We start from the raw sequence: 18,321 nt of genomic DNA on the forward strand, positions 1-18,321 counted from the left end.
AGCCTGGTAGGCTACAGTTCATGGGGTCGCAAAGAGTTGGACACGACTGAGCGACTTCACTTACACTTACAGAAACTGTATGGAGTTCCTAAAATTCTGATATGTTTGGGTAAAATGTTATCAGGCATAATTCTAGTTACTATCTCAATATTGTCATAGCATTAACCAAGTTCTGTCTCTTCAAGAAGATTTATAAAAAGAACTTTTGAATAAATACCAGTTTCTGAACTGAGTAAGGATTCTAATAGAAAACCTGATGACTTCACAAAGGTTAACAAAAGGACTGAATGAACTGGTGAATATGCTTATAACTTTTATGGTTTCTATCTGAAAAACTACTGATTTGAATCTGTGTTTCCCAGGTGTAAGGAAAAAAAAAACCTTTCCCTCTAATTATGGCAGTAGTTTGGTAAAATTATATTTTATAAACAAATTGAAACATTTATCTTTTCTCTCTTTCTGAACCCTCCAGAGATTGGAATCTCTTAGTTTCCAGTAACTTTATCAGGTAAGTTAGGAAGGTTATCTCAATAACAGGTACAGAAATCTCAAGGAATTTTGGAGACCTTGAGAAGGGAGGAATTTATTTAGATCTGTTAGGCAAAATCTGTGATAAGTCTTTGGCATGACTTTCCTAGCCCTGAAAGATTTTATTTTAAAAATCTGTGATAAGCCTTTGGCATGACTTTCCTAGCCCTGAAAGATTTTATTTTAAAAGTTAAGTCCGAGACTATAAAAAGTCTCAGCAAAGCAAAAAAGTCTATGATCAATTTTGGTTATATAAATCATGCCAAGTTTATTGAGACCAGACCTATATTACAAACAGGTCTTAATTAGGTTATATTTGGTAAAAATGACGGTGATTTTAGGGAGAAGGGGCTTCCATGGTGGCTCAGATGGTAAAGCATCCGCCTGCAACGCGGGAGACCCAGGTTCGATCCCTGGGTTGGGAAGATCCCCTGGAGAAGGAAATGGCAACCCACTCCAGTACTCTTGCCTGAAAAATTCCATGAACAGAGGAGCCTGGGGGGCTAGAGTCCATGGGATCACAGAGAGTCGGACATGACTGAGCGACTTCATTTTCTTTCTTTCTTTCTTTAGGGAGAAAGAGATGTTTCAATGAATGTTAAATCCCAGTTTGTTAATGGAGGTCTGTATCTACTAAGGACTCATTTCCTGGATAGGTCTTTGCTGTTAGGGTATATTAATATAAAATTTAATTGAATTATTGAAGGACACTCTAGGGTTGTTTTTGAAGTTTATCTCAGTAATCTGTCTTTGGATGAAGATCAGATGCCTCACACATAACCTGCAACCAAGACTGAAAGAAGATATAATTTAAGGAACTCTCTCCAACATGGATGGAAGGACCTTTCAACTCCATGGTACTCTTAACTAGCTCATGCCCAATGAAATCGAAGGGAAATTGACTCAGGTTAACTCCCACTTCCAAAGGCCCCTGAGCTGGACTGGTCTATAGAGAGGCCTGCTGACCTCAAACTCACCTTAAAACGATGCTCAAACAGAGGAAACTACACTACCCTAGGACGAGAAGAAGATGACGTCAGAAGCAGAAAGCTTGCCCAAGATGCTGATTTGACTTGTGTGATCATTTATAATGTTTTCTTGATTCCTTGGACTTATGCCTATCAATCAAATGTTTTCTATCATGGACGTGATTCTATGCTAGTTTAAAACTCAATCCAATTGTTGGTTTGTGGCCAGTTACCTGTGCCTAGTACTTCTGGGTTACCTTGGTGGATTTCTGTTCTCTAGGACTCTGATTGGATACCCCTAGGAAATTATTTTAGATGAGTGTTCAGTCCTGTTCTATCTATTCATTATATTACTAGATGGGATCCTCTCACCTGGCCAATTAGTAATACCTGCTCTGATGCTGGCCATAGATTTAAGTTTTCTCTTAGGGTCATTTAAACTCAATCGAGTGATGAGCTAAGTCTCAATAAAAAGTTAATTTCTCATCCATTAAAAGGAAAACTCCCACAGTTATGGGGAGGATGTACATGGTTAACACCAGGCTATGGTCATTTAAGTTTCAAGGCTCCTCTATGTTGGGAAAGGTTAAATCATACTAAAAATGATCAACCTGGTAATTATGAGACAAGGCTGGGTACTTTATGAACTATGCCTGTTATTACCCTTAAAGAGAGTGATTGGTATGGAACTCAGTGGACTTGTGGCACTAATTTATGGCCTTGACATCTACAGGGATGGATATGAAGGTGTAGCCTGGGATTCCTATGAATTTAAGGTCATACTTGTTAACAAATCAGAAGTGACCCCAACCAGTCTATCATTGCTATGATCCCAGTGGGTCAAAGATCTGTATTCTACTAGTATGACCATTCAGCAGCTTGTGTGTGTGTGTGTGTGTGTGCCTTCAATGGGGTTGGAGGGTGTAATTGATCATATCTAAGCCTTAACAACTTGCATAAGCTTTAAATGATAGTAATTGGGCCTATTGAATTCTGAGATCTCTATGATGAGAAAGGAAGCGCTACACAACTTCAAGGTCTTACAGCATCTCAGGGAGATGTCTGTGCTATAATTCAAAGTGAATGCTGTATTTTCATACCTGATAAATCTTTTAATGTAACACATTTGATGACCCAAATGAAAAATCAGACTTCTGCTTTAAAAGACCCATTCCGTAGTCTTGACGGTCTTAAAAAAAAAAAGAAACTGGTTTGGTGTGGGAGGCTCATGGCTAAAATATTTACTTTTAATTCCACTAATGTTTTTAACTATACCATTTATATTTTGCTTGTTTCACAAGATTATTATTTCTTGTATTACCAAGTGTATGACTGAGCTTCCAATGAAAATGATGACTAGACTTGAAGCAGTTGATTAAATGTATAGTTCGATGTATGATCAATGATGGTGATAGTGTAACTCTAGGTATGAAAAGATGCAATGAGAGGAAATAGTTTCCTGGACCATAACTAGAAGAAAGGTGTCCAGGGATCTTTGACTATTAAGATTTAATCCAGTAACAGCACATTGAGTGTCTTATCAACAAACACCTTCAGAACTGGGAACAAGCCTTCCTAGCAACCCGGGACAAAATGGTCATGAAATGCCCCCCAAAGTTTGGTCAGATTGATGACCACAAGGGGGCCAGGTCAACTACAAATTGTCACTTACCAAGAGCACTGCCAATGAATGGACAACAAAGGCATTTTCCACCTGCTTCTATGGAGATTGAACCCCCTGCTGCTATAGCTATTGACCTTCACCAACCCCTGAGGGAGTTCAGGGTGGAATGAGGCACTCTGCTCCAGGGAATCTGGTGGGACAGGTCTTAATTTTATCAATCCTTGTATCTCCTCATATCTAGAGAAGCACTAAATCCCTTTATGGTGACATCAGATCCTCATGACTAACAAAAAACCTTTGTTAGCACTCAACCTAAATTGAGTGCTTCATGGTATTGAGCTCCCCCTTCACCAAAACCTTGTATATTGACTTCTCCCCACTGCTGCTTTGGAGCAGTCTCTCAGAGCTGTCTGAGATGCTGCCTCCCGGGCTGCAGTCCTCATTTTGCCCTCAGTAAAACTTAACTCACAACTCTCAAGCTGTACATCTTTTTTTAGTCGACACCAGCAATGCAAGACAAAATGCTGATGAAATGGGCCCCAAAGTATGGTCGGATTTATGACCACAAGGGGTGAACTACAAATTGGCACTTACCAAAGGCATTGCCAACGAGTGAACAGCAAAGGCATTGGTTATCCTCCTCTACGGAGACTGAACTTCGTGCTGCTGCAGTTGACCTTCAACACCCCCTAAGGGAGTTCAGGGTGGAATGAGGCACTCTGTGCTCCAGGGAATCGGGTGGGACAGGTCTTCAGATAGTTGGATGTTTTCAGGAATGGGTTTTATGATCTCCATCCTTGCATCTCCTCATACCTAGAGAAGCACTAAATTCCCTCACAGTGACAGCAGATCCTCATGATTAACAAAAAACCTTTTGTAGAATGAGTACATCACGGTATTCAGCTGCCCCTTCACCGAAACCTTATATATTGACTTTCCCCCACTGCTGCTTTGGAGCAGATTCTCAGAGCTATCTGAGATGCTGCCTCCTGGGCTGCAATCCTCATTTCCCCACAAATAAAACTTAACTTGCAACTCTCAAGTTGTACATCTTTTTTTTAGTCGACAAGCTAAACATCCAACTCATGAAATTAGACAAAGAACAACAGCAAAAATACAGAGAAGGCGGAAGGCAAAAATAATAAGAGCAGAAACTGATGACATGGTAAAACAACTGAAAATAAGATGCTCTGACCAAGACCGAAACTAGTTCTTTGAGAACATCATAAAACAGACAGACCTCAGGTAAGATTCCTCAAGATAAAGAAGAGAGCCTCCAAATAAGAAAAATATCAGGCATGAAAGAAAACAGTCAATTATCCTTTGAAAAGATGTTTAACCTCAATAGCATCCACAGAAAGGCAAGTTTCACTACCACCAGATCAGCCAAAAAATGAACCTGACACCCTGCGTATTGGAGAGGTGTGGAGGGCAAATGTTCAGTGCTGTGATGGGGGTGTGAGTTGGCACAAACACTGGTGAGCAGTTTCCCCAAATCTAATGAAGCTAAAGACAGCCACTGCCCTGGAATGCACCAGTTCCGCGCCTGAAAATGTTCAAGGATGTTAGTTTCAGCATTTTTGAAATAGCAAAAAACCACCACCAACCACAAAAGTCCAACTGGAAAATGCATAGATAAGTTATAGTACATGCCTACAAAGAACTACATAAAGCAGTAAAAAATGAACTAGAACTAAACTCATCAACAGGGGTAAATCTTACCAACACAACGTGGAGCCAGAAGTCCAATCCCTTAGGAGAATGTAGAAGTCTTATAAAGCAGATAAAGGGAGCTGGAAGATAATGGCAGAGGAACTAGAGAAGTAGGAGGGAGGGCAGATTTTTTCCACACTAGATTAGAAATCAATACCTTGCCTGAGGCAAAGCGAAAAAACTGTTCCTCTCTGTGGATGTCTTGTGTATTCTTTACTGGCTGTTTTTCGGTCTCGAAACATTAAATAGTAAAACACTAAAAAGTAGTTACTATTGAAAAGTGGAAAAATAGCTACATTGAAACACAATAGTATTTTATAAAGTTTAAATATTTTACTTAATATTCAAAACAGGATTTATTATAGTTTTCTGGCACTCATTTAAATTTTGTTCCCCAAGTGAGACCCTACGTCTGGTCCTGTTAGAGGTTCTCAGGAGGTGGGAGGTGGGACGAGAGATGTCTGTGGCTTTCTGAGCAGTGGTTTCCTGGTGTGTCTGAGTGGGAAGACCTTAACCGCATTTTCATATCTTCGCTCACAATAACCTCCAGGGTAGGTGTGCTTATGCTCACTTTGTAGAGGAAGAAGACTTAGGAATGATAAACTCTTTGGGCAACCTGGACTCAATTTCCTTATTTATAAAATGCAAATAATGTTGGTAACCTCATTATAAAGATTTAGTGAATTAATACATAAAATAGGGGACTTAGCTTGTGACCCAGTGCTTAAGAATCTGCCTTGCAATGCAGGGGACGCAGGTTCGATTCCTGCTGAGGGGCAACTAAACCTGTGCTGCAATGAAAGATCCTGTGTGCTGAAACTAAGACCCACTGCAGGCTAGTAAATAAATCTTTTTTAAAAATACTTAGAAGTAGAAGAAGTATAGAAGAGATCTCTATACTTTATTGAGCTGTTCCTAACTTAGAACCTGCTCAGGATGACCTAGTTATTTAAGCGTGAGAATTGGGGTTCACAGACTCAATGAACATGAGTTTGAGCAGACTCCAGGAGATGGTGATGGACAGGGAAGCCTGGCGTACTGCAGTCCATGGGATGGCCAAGAGTCAGAACTGTGGTACAAGTCCAGCTCTGTCTACACCGGTACCCTAAGTGTGGTTAATCTGAATGGAGATGTGCTTTGAGTGTAAAATACACACCAGATTTCAAAGACCGTATGGAAGAAAGACAGAAACATAGCTCATTAGTAATTTTTTAATACTAATTACCCGAGATGATAAATTGGGCTAAATAAAAACATTTACTTTGCCTGTTTCTTTTTATTTACTTAGTTTTTCCTGTGACTACTAGAACATTTAAAATGACAAGTGGCTCATGGGACAGTGCTAGCCTGCCCCAGCGTGCTGTACTTCTGGTGACAGCAGAGTCAGAAGTATTCAATTGCAGCCGCCACTGGCAGCCCCAGTTGGACTCAACTGTTTGCCTAACCATTCCTCAAATAGTTCTGCTCCAAACCCACACCCCATGCTTTGGAGTCTTAATCTCTGGCCCTTCAGGGAAGTCCTAGTTCTGCTTTCTACCCACCTTTGCCCCAGAGGTTCCTTTCCCGGTTCATCTTCCTTCTGGACTCATCTTTTATCTTGTGCAGTCTTCCTCGAACCACAGTCAGACACCACTTTCCCAGACTTACTCTGTGTATATTATAACCTGCTCTGATTAGTCTTTTCTGCAGCCATGTTAATAACTGCACCAACCAACATGTTATGCAATTTAACTTCTACAAAATATTTTTTCTCAGCTACCATCTAATGTAATCCATACAACCTCTGATAGAAGAACTGTGGTTATTGTTATTGTACAGATAATGGAGGCTCAGAGATGTTACTTGAAGGAGGACACACAGTTTGTCAAGGTCAGAGACTGAGCCTTCATTATTTCTGGGTCTTCGGTGCCTTGCACAATGCCTGCTACATGGTCGATGCTCAAAAACTTCTTTTTTTTTTTCAAAAACTTCTTAATGAATGCAACCCATTTGGGTGGAAAGCGGCTGTCTCCAATGCAGCAGATCCCAAGTAATATTAGGGGAAGCACACTGACTGAAACCGCGCACCCTGGGTAGGCACCACAGTGACCATTTGCATGAATTGTTTTATGACAGGAGATCCTGATAAGGAATATGGAGCTAATAAGCCACCACCAACAGGAAGAGTTCGGGAAAGGTCGAAAGGAGACACCGTGTGTCCATACACTTCCCAGAATCCCTCTCGCTAGCATCCGTCTTGGCTGAGCAATGCGTGTGCCACCAGGAAAGACTCTGAATTAGAATGATTGGCCAAAGACCACCTGGAAACTAATCCCATTACCATAAAATCTGAGACTGTGAGCCACGAGGCAGAGCAGTTCTCCTGGGTTCCCTTACCCTCCTGGTCTCCTCCTGGGTGCCCTTTCCCCATAAAATCTCTTGCTTTGTCAGCACATGTGTCTCCTCAGACAATTCATTTCCGAGTGTTAGACAAGAGCCCAGTTTCAGGCCCTGGAAGGAGTCCCCTTTCCTACAACAGTAAGAGTGTGAAGGGAAAGGGGATCACGTTGGGTAGGTTCTAATCCTAGCCCGGTGATCTTATTCAAGGTCCTAATGCCTCCGTTTTCCCATTTCTCATCTGTAAAATGGGTTTTTGTGAGGATTTAAGTAAATTAATAAAACATATGGAAGTGCTTATTATTATTATCTTCAAATGGGATAATTCAACCTGCTTGGTGAACTTGTTAAGAATAATGTGCCTGGTGCATTGTAAGAGCTTAATGAGTGGCAGCTCTTATAATCCAGTGTTTGGGTTTGGTTTATTTTTTTTTTTAATTTTTTAGAGAGCAGAATGCTTTTTACCCTCAAAGAAACCTGTATTCATAAGTCAGATAAAAGCCGAATTCATGTTACCTATGTCTGCTCTTCCAGGCAGCCCGGATTCCTCTTTGGAGCCCTCAGGCTCCAAGGAACAGATAGAAAATCTCTCATTTAATACACCGCTATCGTTTTACCATCAAGGAAACTAAGGTTGGGGATATAGTTTTCTAAGTCAGACAAGGCAGCACCAAAATGGGATCTAGACTGCATATCTGCATCCCCCAAGCCACAATCAAAACCCTCATGCTGTGCGCGTAGAAGTGACCCTACCTGGAAAAGCTGGAGAGGAGTGCTTCCCTGAGACTGACACCCTTTGCTGAATGTTGCAAAGGCCACCCCTGAGTGAGACCGGAAATGGTGCCAGCCGAGTTCTCAGCCCTGGGTTGAATGAGTGAAGACACGTGTAAGCCTTTATCAGCTCCCACACCCCTGTTCTGCCACTGCTGGGTGCTTCCTCCCTGCGCCCCTGCAGCTCCAGTCCCATTTCCCTCCAACTCTCTTCCCCTATTTCCCTTAGAAAACATCCCCCTCGCCCCCATTAAAGAATGGCTTACCCCACGCAGAGTCCAGCCTAGAAGGGGGATGCTCGGATGGTGGTGGCCAGCATCGGTGCCTCACTCAGGCTTGGCGTGACCACCAACCTATGGTTATTGTCCAAATTAAGTAAGGGCAGGAAATGCAGACTTCTAGATGGAGGACCCAACAAGAAAACATCCGACAACAGGATGCACAGAGCCACAGGAAACCCAGTTCCCTGTCTGCCTTCCCTCTGAGCAGATAGAAATCTCTTTTGGAGTCAGAGCTTCTGGCTTCTAGACAAGCCTTCCTCCAGGGCGAAGACTGGTCTGAAAGCCCCAAACAGAGAGAGACACTCGGTGCTTTGCTGCGCCGGCCACTGTTCCAGTTCCACCTCTGCCATGGCTGGTCATGTGACTTTGGGCAAGTCCCTTCAACTTCCTGAGCCCCTCTTCTCATTTGTGAAATGACAATGACAAAACCTGTCCCGTTCTCCTTGGGAAAACCAAACTGGCTGACCGCCGCTCCCCCACCCCTACCCCTCCCATGGCTTTTTAACCATGTCCATGGGGAGGCTATGATGGGGTACCAGTCCTTTCAAAGTTAGCAGAGGCTTCACGTCTGTGTGTTTGTTAGGGGGAGGAAAGGGTTCTTCTTCTTCTTCTTCTTTTTTTAATCAGTTGTGTCAATGGAGTTCCAAATATTAGGTTTTGGTTTTCAAAACCATTTTGTGACCTGACTTTGTACACATGTAATATTAAAAGAGAAACCACCTGATGTATGGCAGAAACCAACATAATATTGTAATTATCCTTCTATTAAAAATAATAAAGGGGAAAAAAATTCGGTGGGAGGGAGAGAAACAACCAACCAAGTGCTTTTCCCACCAAAGAAAAATGCCAAAGCCCCCAAACTACATGACTCTCTTTCCCCAGAGAGCACGTCCACTCTGCAGTGGGTGTGCAGGACCTGGAGTTCTGACTCCTGCCGAGTGTCTGGGAAAAAAGCCTTGAGAGCCAGGAAGCTGCTCAGAAAAGAATCACCTGGGGTTTTTTCTGACCTGAACTGAAAGTGTGAAGTGAAAGAGCATCACAGTCCCAGCTAGCTCCTCTGTACTGCTGTGCTGAAAGCCCAAAGGCACTGGGGTCACAGGTGAGTGAGCCGGCCCTGGCCTTTTGATGGTGGCTGCCACCCCTGCAGTGAGAAGCTGAGATTGTAGACTGGCAGCAATCTTTTTTTTTTTTTTAGTGTCAGACCATACTCCACGGCATGTGGGACCTTGGTTCCTTGACCAAGGATTGAACCCACACTCCCTGCGTTGGGAGGCAGAGACTTAACCACTGGCCCACTGGGGAAGTCCAGGAACCATAATTTTTTATCTCTGACTGGGAATGGGGAGGCCTGGGTTCCAGTCCCTGTTCTGCTACTGAGTGACTTTGGGCAGGTCCTTTCTCCTATCTGGGTCTTTTCTCATCTTCAAAGCAAGTAGATTGCTGGGTCACTTCTTCGGTCTCCTCTGGGAAACTCACCATGTTGGATCCCAGTATCACACAGGCTTGGCAACCAGACCTCTCTGGATTCAGCCAGCCCTGGATTCAATTCCTGCTCTGTACCTTGTGGGCTGTGTGATGCTGGGCAAGTTACTTCACCTTCCTGAGCCTCTGCTTCATTCACTTGTAAACCAGGAGAAACACTACCCATGTCACACCATCGTGCAATCAAATAATAGAAATTTACAAAATGTACGGTGGCTTACAGTATGTGTCCAATGAAAGGCAGGAAATAATACAGTTAGTTTATAGAATTCTTACAGGATTCTGGGCTTGTTCCACTTTTGTCTGAGAACTTAGGCATCTAGAAAGTTCTTCAGGACTTCCCTGATGGTTCAGTGGCTAAGAATCTGCCTGCCAATGCAGGGGACACGGGTTCAATCCCCAGTCCAGGAAGATCCCACATGTTGTGGGGCAGCTAAGCCCGTGAGCCACAACTACTGAGCCCACGCTCTAGAGCCCATGCTCCGCAAAAAGAGAAGTCACCACAATGAGAACCCTGAGCCCTGCGACAAAGAGTAGCCCCTGCTCACTGCAACTAGAAAAAGCCCACGAGCAGCAACGAAGTGCAGCCAAAAATAAATAAATAAATAAAATTTAAAAGAGAAAATAAAGTTTTTCATTCATCCTTAGGGGACACTTTTTTTTTTTTTTGGAAAAAAAAAGCCCCAAAACCAACCTTATTTGAGCTGCATAAATAATCCATTACTAATAGATCAGAGTTAGGCTCTCCACTTGCTTCCCAGCTGGCTGGGCTCTTGGCGCTATACCCAATCATAGGAAGAGTGTCATGAGGCCGTCCTTACCCCTTTCTTCTCCTAGTTTCCCTCTGTGCTTGATAGCACTTGGTTGCAATTGCCACAAGTTTTTCTGGAGTTTTGGACTGTGGGCTATATTCCTTTGCCCAAATCTTATTTATTTTATCAGGCCCTATATCAAAAGTCTCCTCCTCCAGGAAGCTTTCTCTGGTTTCTTCTTACTGCTCCACATGGATGAAACTTATTGAGTCCTACTGCAGGGATCACCGCCTACCTTCCATTATTTGTACCTATTCCTTGTATTGCTTCCTGGACTGTGAGTTTCTAATTTTGAGAATAGAATCTGGGTCAGGGAGCAGCAGCATCTTTGTATTCTATTCCCCCTTACACCAAAAAGAGTTTGCAGTAGATTCTTGGTGGAGATCTTCTCATGAAGGGCCTGAGCTAAGCAAAGCAGCCCTATGGAGCTGGAACTCAGCCCACATAAGCAAGGCAGTTCGATGGCCCCCAAGCCACTGCTCCACGTTCCAAAGCCACAGCAGATATTGCCCATCGCTCCCAGTCTTCCTGTGCCCTAAGCCTCACTCTCAGCTTCTCACCATAGTGCTTCTGGCCCGCAGATCCAGACTTCCGGAAAGAGGCGGGAACCACAAGCAACAGGTCAAAAGCAGAAAGTTAACTAGAAGGTTGGTAAATGTCCAGGCTCTTTAACCTTATAAACAGACCACCAGGATAGTCATTCCTAAAATGGATTTGGCCGTGGAGGTGGGACGGCATGTGGAGGAAGGAACTTACAATTTCTCCAACAATATGAATCAGAGGAGAAGGTTGTTGATGGGAGTCAGAGCATAGAAACTGCCCTAGGACTCCCCTAGGTCTAAAAATCTGCCTGCCAATGCAGGGGACCTGGGTTCAATCCCTGGTCCGGGAAGATTCCACATGGCCTGGGACAACTAAGCCACAACTACCGAGGCCTGAGTGCTGCAGCTACTAAAGCCTTGCCCGCGTGAGCCTGCGCTCTGCAGCAAGAGAGGCCACTGCAACGAGCAACCCCTGCACTGGAATTAGAGAGCAGCCCCCACACGCCGCAAATAGAGAAAGCCCGTCAGAGCAATGAAGACCCAGTGCAGCCAAAAGTAAGTAAGTAAGTAAGTAAATAAATAAATATATATATATATATATATACTTTTTTTTTTAAAGAGGAGAGATACAAAGAGCTGCAAAGGGGTTATTTTCCAAGCTGATTTCTCCAGTATATTCCTCCTGGATTTCCAGCCCTTGAGCACAGGGCCCTGGTAAAAAGTAGGCTCTTATGTATCCTAAAGTTAACTTATTGAATGAATGAATGAACGTCTATTAGAAAAAAAGCGGGTTTCTTCAGATTCTCATCTTTCCTTTCCCCTCAGCGGCCAGGAAGCTCCGAGTTGAATGCAATGCAGGCCAGCAGTGCTGGGTCATTCAAGATTGGTTCCTCATTTACTTCTTGGTCCTTTTAGGGGTTTCTGGTGCTTTGCTTCTATTTCCACTGCTCTAACTCATAACACAGGCCACCTCCAGTCCTTTTAGGAAATAATTTGTAATTTACAGAATTGGGGCGAAAGATTATTGAGGTCTCCTCGATAATTCCTTTCTAAATGCCTATTGCTTGTGGAAGAAACCCAGTCCCTATGAGTCTCCCTTGTGGGGCTGAAGGCTTCTCTCCCAAGTCCGCTATCTATACACCATTCAACATCCCCACCCAGAGGTCCGCGGAGTTACTTCCTGCTGTCTGGACACTCATTCTCCCTCGATCTTCCTTCCTCATCCATCTGCATCATCTCCAGCCTCTCCTCCCAGGAGGAACTGAGCTACATGAAGCCTGAGGCCTCTTTCCACTGTAGTGAAGGTTAAACGTCAAGACTTTGGAATGAATCATTGTAGGATTCAAATCCCAGCTCTGCCACTGATGGGCTGTGTGACCTTAAGGCAAGTTACTCAAACTCTCTGGGCCTCAGTTTCTTCATCTGAAACTGGGGAAATTAATACCTGCATGCTTTTTTAAAAACTGTTCACAAGTTTATTGCTGAGTTGCAATAATGTTTCCCCTGTAATATCTGCATGCTTGACGTCCACATGAGATAATTATTTAAAACGAGCAATAGCTTGGCTGCCTAACTGAAAGGTAGAGTTGTGAGTATGATGTAGTAGAAAGAAAAGGATTCCAAGTTAGGAAGCAGGTACTCAGGGTTTGAACCTGGCACTGAAAGTGGACGTGTTAGTTGCTCAGTTGTGTCCGAGTCTTTGCAACCTATGGAGTGTAGCCCACCAGGCTCCTCTGTCCATGGAATTCTCCAGACAAGAATACTGGACTGGATTGCCTTGCCCTTCTCCAGGGGATCTTCCCGACCCAGGAATTGAACTCAGGTCTCCTGCATTGCAGGCATTTTCGTTACCATCTGAGCTACCGAAGCTGGCTTTCGGACTGGTTAGTTCTGCGGAGAAGTCACTAACTCTGTGTGGCCCCTGAACTGCCGTATGAAAAGAAGATCGAAGGATAGTAGTGATGGGCCTTTGTATTGTACTACTGCCCTCTCTTTGACATCTCATTTAAACCTGATCTTATTTTCCGAATTTTATAGATAAAGAAATTGGGGTCCAGGGATGCTAAGAGGCTGGCTGGGGGTACAGAAATCTGTGCTTTTATTCATTCCTCTGAAGACCCAGGGTCCTATATTATTGTTTACATTCTTTACAGCTTCCAAACCAGTACTCAGTAAATTAACTAATCTGAAATCTACCCACAGGACAATTTTGTTGAGTCTTTTCAATATCTTCTTTCAACTACCTTCAGTTCAGTTCAGATCGTGTCCGACTCTTTGCGACCCTATAGACTGCAGCACGCCAGGCCTCCCTGTCCATCACCAACTCCCGGAGCTTGCTCAAACTCATGTCCATTGAGTCAGTGATGCCATCCAACCGTCTCATTCTCTGTCGTCCCCTTCTCCTCCCACCTTCAACTACCTTACACTCCAGCAACTTCCCTTTCAAAGAATGGACCCATCAGGCCCACATTCAGAGTATATTTTATTTGACAGTTTGCACAGCAGGGGAGGGCTCATAGCCATTATATGAGGCAGGTGGCATTCCTCGAGCAAATGGGTTCAGAAAGGGCAAGGCCTTTGCCCCCAGTTTATAGCAAGTGGCAGGCCAAGCCAGGACTTAAGCCTTCATGTTCTGACAAAGTCAAGTTGATAAAGGGACAGGATCTGGTGCATGACTCTGCCCAGGCGACACCAGACACTGGCAGTCTTTTGCCTTTAATCCCAGGGGCAAATCACATCTCTTTTCTTTTTGTCTTTTTCCTCTTCTGACCAGTTTCACTCCGTCATGCCTCCAATGCTAGCATTCTCTGGCCTAGATTTTAGTCCTGTCCCCATCAGCCTGGTGAAGTCCCGGTCTCATCTCTTCACCCCAACAGATCTGCCAGACAGGCTGAGATCCAGCCCTGACTCAGCCGACTATTAGCTCTGTGCCCTCAGATAAAGTCACTTACTTCGTTCACTTCTTTCCCTCAGTTTCCTCACCTGTAAAATGGGAATAACATATAGAATATATTTCTTCAGTGACAGTGAAGCAAGAGAACTAGCTGGGAAACATCATGCTTAATACAATGCCTGGCCCAGAGTTCGCCTGCCACCGATGGCAGGCTTTACATACACCTATAAGGTGTATACGTATTGTAACGTTCTCCTCTCTTTCTCAAGTTGCCTTGTCTGCTATGCCCTTGGGCTGTATGGGTACAGAGGCCTGGTTCCTGGGAGACAGGAACCAGAGGGGGGACGACGTTAAGAGAACAGAGGGAGAAGATCCTATTTCCATTCAGAATTTTTGGAACTGAGTGAACAGGAAGCTGAGAATGTTCCTGGGAGCCTGGTGGGTTATTAACCAGGCTGGGGCAGAGAAGTCAGCATAGGGACTTCCCTGGTGGCCCAGTGGTTAAGACTCCACGCTGCAATGAAGATCGAAGATCTTGTATGCCACAACGAAGACCCTGCGCAGCCAAATAAATATTTTTTTAAAAAAAGAAGCAGCAGCAGCCAGCACCCATCAGCCTGCAATTATGGGGCGAGCTCTGGGCTAATGAGACAGGAATCTGGATTCCAGTCCAGATTTTGAGTAGAACTGTTCTGTAGCCACCTCAGGCAAAACAGTCCCCTTTTCAGAATGTCCATCTGCACCAGGTAAGATCTCAAAAGCCTTCTCGTTTGGTCCTTTCAATTTGTGAGTTGTGCAATTAACCTTGTGGGCTGGGGCAGGGCAGGGTGGAGGCGGGGAGTGGGTGAGGGGATCTGTCAGGTTGCAAAAGAGCTCAAGTGAGAAAGACTCGAGCAACAGTTCTCAAACTCTGTGGGCTCAACACCCCTTTACCATCTTGAAAGTTGCCCAGATCCTCAAGGGCTTTCCTTGATACAGGTCTTTCAAACAGTGACTGGTTAGAAACTAAAGCTGACAACTTAAAAATGATATTTAATCAACCTGTTCTGTGTGAAAGAGATAATATGTTTTTAATGCCAATAATTTTGGGGGGCAGATCTCTTTGCTATCTAGCAGCTGGACTCTCATCTCTGCTTCTGCATTCAGTCTGTTGTGATATATCATTGTGGTTAAAGTGTATGAGGAAAGGGGGTTTGTTGCTGTCCCCTGGAGCTTCCTTTGTGGCAGGCACTATGTGGAGGCCTTTTACCTACACGCCCTCTCTCCTTTATCCTGCCAACTCCTCTTGCGGATAGGTTCTTATTTTCACTGTCTTAGAGATCAGGAGGAGAAGGCAATGGCACCCCACTCCAGTACTCTTGCCTGGAAAATCCCATGGACAAAGGAGCCTGGTGGGCGGCAGTCCATGGGGTCGCTAAGAGTCAGGCACGACTTAGCGACTTCACTTTCACTTTTCACTTTCATGCACTGGAGAAGGAAATGGCAACCCACTCCAGTGTTCTTGCCTGGAGAATCCCAGGGACGGCGGAGCCTGGTGGGCTGCCCTCTATGGGGTCGCACAGAGTCGGACATGACTGTAGTGACTTAGCAGCAGCAGCAGCAGAGATCAGGAAAGTGAGGTTCAGCTGGAGGAATTTGCCCAAGGTCAGACGGCTTGTAAGTGGTAGAGTCAAAACTCAAAGCCAGGATGCTATGTTCCACTTGGCGCTGGAACCCCGTCCATGAAGACCAGGCCGGCTTGTCTGGAGAGAGGCAGAGGTCTTTCTCACACTCCAGGTAACAGTCTCTTCCCTGGTGTCCTTTTCTACCTTCCCTCCTTGGACTGCTTCCTCTAACCAAAGCCTCTCACACCACCGTTAGGGCCAGGGCACTCAAAAGTCAGCTCCAAAAGAGCTGGGGCTCATCGTCTAGTTTGCTTCCTGCTGTGTCTTGGGGGCCTAGAACTCCCCGGCTTGTGGAAGCTGCTCAAGGAGAATTTGTCAGATGAATTGGTTGAAGGAGTTCTCTGACACTTGTGAAAATCCCCAAGGAGGGTTCCCTTCTTCAAGATGCTCGGAGCAGGGACTTCCCTGAGGATCCAGTGGCTAAGAAACCACCTTCCAATGCAGGGGACGTGGGTTCCATCCCTGGTCCGGAAAGATCCCACATGTGGGAGGATCCCACAAGGGGGGTAGATATGCCCCCCAAAATTATTGGCATGAAAAACACATTATCTCTTTCACATGTAACAGGTCGATTAAATATCATTTTTAAGTTGTCAGCAATGAAGTCTGTGAGCTGCTACTACTGAGCCCGTGTACCTAGAGCCCTTGATCCGCCATGCAACGAAGGAAGCCACTGCAAAGAGAAGCCCACACACCACAACTAGAGAAATGAAGCTGAGCACAGCAATGAAGACCCAGCACAGCCAAAAATAAATAAATAAGGAAAAAGCTAAAAAAAAAAAAAAAATGTCCCGCATCGATACAACCGATCCTTTTAAGGGGGAAAAAATGGATGATATATCAGCAAGAAGGGCATGGCTGGCTTAACATTTCAAAAGTGCCTCGCTAAGGATCTGTGGCAAAAAGACTTGGGTAAAAGCTTTCAGAACCTGACCTGCCTGCCTGGCACGTACCTGGCAGAGTGGAATCACAGGGTTGAGGGACTGTACCTTAACGGCGGTGGACGGAGCACTGGGCTTTGCGTGTAAACTCAGTCACTCCGCACCATAAGGTGGGCAGGGTGGTTCTATTCTCCTGTCTCTCATTCACAGACAAGGAGACAGAAGCACACGGAGATGAAGTGACTCGCCTGAGGTCATACAGAGAGCAGAGCCCACCTGGAACCCAGGTCGAGGTCCATCAGCCTCATGCTCAGTGGGGTCTTGTACCTTTCTCCTGGGGACCTCCATCCTTGGAGGGGAGGGGGGCGGTTCTTCAAATACTGTAAGTACATAGCCTTCCCTGTTTCCTGCTTTAGCAGATCCCAGGAGACTCAAGAAGGGCGCCTTGGCAGGCTGTCTGAAACGTGTCTTAGTTCTGGCCTACAGGGAGCACCTCTGTGATTCAGGGCATCACTTTGATTCTGTGCTTTTTGTCTTTATATTCATTTATTCATTTATCTGTGGCTGCGTTGGGTCTTCACCGCAGTACACGGGCTCTCTCTGGTTGTGCATAGGCTCAACAGTTGTGGTGCACAGGCTTAGTTGCCCCAAGGCGTGTGGAATCTTCCCTGACCAGGGATTGAACCCGTGTCCCCTGCAATGACAGGCAGATTCTTAACCACTGGACCACCAGGAAAGTCTCTATCCTCATCTTTATAGTAGGACTAAAGTTCTATTGTTCTCTTTCAAAGAAAACCCGCTACAGAAAATTTTAGGAATTCAATCATTAGGGCTTCCCTGGTGGCTCAGGTGGTAAGGAATCCACTCGCACTGCAGGAGACTCAGGTTCAATCAAACCCAGGTTCAATCCCTGGGTTGGGAAGATCCCCTGGAGAAAGGAATGGCAACCCACTCCAGTTTTCTTTCCTGGAGAATCCCACGGACAGAGGAGCCTGGTGGGCTATAGTCCATGGGGTTGCAAAGAGTCAGACACGACCTAGAGACTAAACCACCACCACCAATCATTACAGTGTAAATGCCTGGTAAGAGTCTATGGCTCCCCTTACCCTTGGGGGTACTTGCTGCTGGTGAAAGCTTGGTCAGGAGTCACTGGGAAGCCTGGTGAGGTGAGTGGATGGGTTTGGGAGCATTGTTGCTGCTGCTGCTGCTGCTAAGTCGCTTCAGTCGTGTCCGACTCTGCGACCCCAGAGACGGCAGCCCACCAGGCTCCCCCGTCCCTGGGACTCTCCAGGCAAGAACACTGGAGTGAGTTGCCATTTCCTCCTCCAATGCATGAAAGTGAAAAGTGAAAGTGAAGTCGCTCAGTCGTGCCTGACTCTTTGCGACCCCATGGACTGCAGCCCACCAGGCTCCTTCGTCCATGGGATTTTCCAGGCAAGAGTACTGGAGTGGGGTGCCATTGCCTTCTCCGGGAGCATTTTAAAACTGTTAATTACACCTGGAAGAGGGTGGTTACCCCTTCCACCTGTGAAGTATTCTCTGTAGGACAAGCAAGGTGTTGTAACCCCGGGGTGCAGAAAGGCCATTAAAATAAGCTGAGGGGTTTTTACAGTGGCTTCTCTGCACAGCAGAGAGTGGGAAAAGGTTAACCACGTGTGGTAAGTATTCTGAATCCCCCTGTGGTTTCTTTGCAGGCTGTTCTGCCTCTTTCTGGCTTGCTCAGATCCCAAAGGGTGGGGTCCCTCCCTAATCTTGATTCTGATTGTTTCTAGGGTTGCAGCAGCCC

The 18,321-nt window shown here is 45.2% G+C and overlaps 1 protein-coding gene and 1 long non-coding RNA gene across 2 annotated transcripts in view; one reads left to right on the forward strand and one right to left on the reverse strand.

Annotated features, from left to right (window-relative positions):
* The window catches only part of LOC138990796 (uncharacterized), a 33,777-nt gene extending 29,653 nt beyond the window's left edge, over positions 1-4,124 (forward strand). Inside the window, exons 2-3 of the long non-coding RNA XR_011466910.1 lie at positions 473-508; positions 1,102-4,124. This is a non-coding gene — a long non-coding RNA (uncharacterized lncRNA). The remainder of the gene's footprint in view (positions 1-472; positions 509-1,101) is intronic.
* Positions 1-18,321, reverse strand: part of CNR2 (cannabinoid receptor 2) — a 36,879-nt gene that overhangs the window by 11,690 nt on the left and 6,868 nt on the right. The window lies entirely within an intron of this gene.

This window comes from Bos mutus, chromosome 2 (assembly GCF_027580195.1).
Source record: "Bos mutus isolate GX-2022 chromosome 2, NWIPB_WYAK_1.1, whole genome shotgun sequence".
In the NCBI taxonomy this organism is placed as follows: domain Eukaryota; kingdom Metazoa; phylum Chordata; class Mammalia; order Artiodactyla; family Bovidae; genus Bos; species Bos mutus.